Source organism: Manis pentadactyla, chromosome 1, assembly GCF_030020395.1.
Source record: "Manis pentadactyla isolate mManPen7 chromosome 1, mManPen7.hap1, whole genome shotgun sequence".
NCBI classification, from domain to species: domain Eukaryota; kingdom Metazoa; phylum Chordata; class Mammalia; order Pholidota; family Manidae; genus Manis; species Manis pentadactyla.
The window spans coordinates 83,419,924-83,423,646 of NC_080019.1; the positions used below are offsets into that span (position 1 = coordinate 83,419,924).

General features: G+C 40.7%; 1 long non-coding RNA gene across 1 annotated transcript; it reads right to left on the reverse strand.

Moving 5' to 3' along the window:
• Positions 1-746: 746 nt before the first annotated feature.
• Positions 747-2,781, reverse strand: LOC118917994 (uncharacterized). Its single transcript, XR_005026952.2, has 3 exons — positions 2,702-2,781; positions 1,264-1,399; positions 747-912 (listed from the first exon to the last, which is right to left on the reverse strand). It is a non-coding gene; the product is annotated as an uncharacterized LOC118917994 (long non-coding RNA).
• Between the last annotated feature and the right edge of the window lie 942 nt (positions 2,782-3,723).

The window sequence follows — 3,723 nt, forward strand, 5'->3', positions numbered from 1 at the left end:
TGATGTGGTGAAGTGAGGATTGTTGAAAAATTAATCTGATGACCTCGTGCCTTAGATTTCAAAAAGAGAAGTAGCTGGGGCAGGAAGACAGGGGTAGAAGGATAATCCAAAGCAAGAAGGGTTGAGGGTGTGGATTACTGCTGTAGCTGGAGATTATGGAGGACTGGATGAATCTGAAATATTTGTGCAAGAAAAGATCAATAGGTTATAAGTGTGGACAGAGAAATCAAATGATTCCACATTGAAAAGTTGGGCGATGTCTGCCCTCTATTTGCTTTTGCATGCATAAGCACCAAGAGTACCCACATGCCTTGTCACCCACATTTATCACCACCACCTCCCATTCACTTGGACTGACAGCTCCCAGTTCCTCTAGGCTCCCTTACTGATTGGACGCACTGCTCTGCCTTCACTTGCAATATTCTCTCTGAAACATTATTTTTATAGCCACTCTGCAGCTCTACATACACAACTGTAGCCAAGAGGCATTCTCCCTTTTCTCCTGACCTCTGGAACTTCAGCCACCTGCCTGGTCCTGCCCTGCTAACAGGAAATAGGGGCCAGGAGGGGGTATGTTGAGGAGAGGGAATACAGTAAGTTCAAGTTTCGGTTTGAGGAGACAGCAGAGTCCCCTTTTGAGTAAGGATAAATGGAGGCAGGAGAGGCTGTGAACAGCCTACACTGAAACAGAAGGTGAGAGGATGGCTGGGTAAGGCTGAGAGAGCAGAGAGGGAGAAGAGCTGGGGACCAAGTTTACTTACACAGGGGGAGGCAGAAGGAGAGGCCTGAGCCACTGCCTTTATCAAATCATCTGTGGTCAATTTTAGATTAGTCAAGCCCTGGTGTTCCTGTTTGCAGGCTTAGTAGGAATTCTGCTTCTCTTTCCTTCCATCCTCTTGCTGACCAATTTGGCTGATTGACAGCAGTTCCACCAGAGGGTGAGCAGAAGAAATGAAGGGAGATGAAAATCAAATTGGTAAATTTTATCATTTGTTAACAGCTCTGGGAAAAGGCACAGTGGTGAGAATAGTGGGCAATTGTTTAAGAATACTAATAAAAATGCTATTTTGTAAAGGATTTGTATAATTGATTTGTGCGTTGCTATTCCCAAATGCTACTGAGACCAAAGAGTTGGCAGCATTTGTTTTATTATTGCTTAGCATTTAACCTTTAGATTTAGCAAACAGTAGATAACACCTGCCTTTGCTATGTCCAGTAGATGAGGGAAAGAGTTTACTCATATGTAAAATTTGATCCTGTTACCTTTAGTCTATTATTTCAAGCTGTCAAGATATGTTGTATAAAATCCAGATCCTGCTATCCAATATGTTGTCCATGCTTTCTTGCTCTGTGTGACAGTAGCAGGTATGTAAGAGAGTATAAGAGAATGTCCCTAGAACTGGGAAAAGAATAATCCTTTGAGAATTGAAATGTTTCAAAATTAATAAATATAAGCTTTATAAGATTAACTTTCATCAGATGTAACCCATCCTAACAGATGAGTTATAATCTCTAATAGATGATGAAGACTGGATCCTTGACTAGTTAACAATAAGAAAGCAGTAATCTAATAATCATGTAACTGAACATGAATCCATCAATTCCCCTCTCCTCCAACAGGAAAATCTGAAGCCAGCTGTGGTTAGCAGAGGTCTCCATATAAGAATCTTAGTGCTATGGGAGCCAGGCAGGTGGACCTGCCCTCTGAGGGGAGCTAGACAGCTGGTATTGTGAAAACAAGCCACACTTAAAGAGCTAGGTCCTCCTCAGTTCCAACAGATTGATGTCAGTTAAGAATGTGGACCCAGTGTGGACAGATTTTTCTAGGGTCTAGAAGTGACTGTACAAGCCCCAAACCAAACATACAAATCTAAAAACCATGTTTGTGGATTACCAGGTACCTCTGGTATGAAATGTCATAAATGCATTGGATAGTAACAAGCTGTCTGTATATACACCAAAGGGACCAATGGGCCAAGGTGTGGCATTTCCATGCCTGTCACAGGACTTCTCATGTGGGCAGTCTGAGTAAACAGTCCTTGGAAATTATCCAATTCCCTTTGCCTTAATTTTATACTCACCAAACACACTTCTGCCTACTTAGTCGGTTTTACACCGAACTTTGAAACTAGCAAGGGGATGATGTGAATAGGCAATATACCTATTTCAGTCCCTAGAAAGGGCTATTCCTGTGTATCAAAAACACAGCATTCTGATTTTCTGTTGAACTTACTTCAGTTTGTTTAGCATTTGTCCGCCTTATGGAACTTTGGACAGCTCTGAGTGAGCTAACAAAAGCAGATTCTGGGGCTGAAAAGCTGCTATGTGACCTTAATCAATAGTGATTTGAGTTTGTGTGTCACCCCCTCCCCTTTCAGAAATCAGCTGGTGGGACTTCTTTTATAAATGTGGCAGGCACCATTTGGCTAATGCATGAGGTTAAATCTTTAGCCTTGTCATCGGTCAATTTTGTAATTCAAAAACCTCTTATTTCTTCTTTTGACTTTCAATCCCTACTCTTCTTCCCATGTCCTTGCCACCCCCCACCCCCACCCCCACACTTCCATCTGTGTAGCATCTAAGTACTTTTTGGGTATCCACCATCTTCCATTTTCTTTACTTTTTTTCTTTACTTTCTCACCTTTCTCTCATTTTATTCCTTTCATTGTTATTTTTTAATTCTTTTAATTTGGAAACTCACCTGCTTCCTTAGTGATCTTATTAAGAGTCCATATGTTATAGGTTCACCAGGACTGAAACATCCCTTCAGAGCTGGGCTGACCAATATGGTAGCCACATGTAGCTATGGAATGCATGATATGTGGCTGGTCTGAGATGAGATGTGCTGCAAGTATAAAATGCACACTAGATTTCCAAGACTTAGTTTAAAAAAATTAATTAATTTAATTATTTATTTTTACTTTTTTAATGTGCCTATTGGAATATGTACAAGTACATATTGGCTATCAATATAGTTCCATTGTTAGTGCTGCTTTAGGGGATTTTAATGTCTATATTCTTTACATCTCTGTAAGTAGCCTAAAGACTATATTAAAAACTCCATTTGGCCGGAATATCCCCGAGTTAATCCTCCATTTCTCTTTTCTCTATCCTGACCCACCTTCTTAAGTCATTCTCTCTTTTCCGTTTCTGTAAGAGGTGAAAAGAAAGAGGAAATTTTTCTTTTTTGATTCAGAAGTAGGCACAGGTCAAATACATTTATATGTAATGGGAATATATGAAAAACTGAAAGTAAGCAAGACTGCCTGTAGACAATCTGTTAACAAAACACAGTAATATATACACCTGGACAAGCACCAGTCCCATGGTGAACCCAGCAACTTTAATTACTTTACCTATAGGCACTACACTGAGAATTGTTTCTTTCCACTTGAGTGGAAGCATGCTCTATACCAGAACGAGCTGTCAGAGGAGTTTTGCTTCTCTTATACTAGGCCTATCTTCTGGGGCTCACTTTTATAAGTGTTATGTAAATGATAATTAATACATGTAGCACACTGACAATAATGAGCGTGGGCTGGAGAGTCAGAGCGATCTAGGTTTGATCCTGGCTTTGCCACTTGCTAACTCGATGGCCTTGTGCCAGTTACTGCACCTCTGGAGACTCACTTGCTAATCTGTGAAGTAAGGGTAACAGGACTACAGTTTCTGATGGGTCAACACCCTGCCCTCCTAGCCATTCTCCACTCTCAGTTTTAAAAA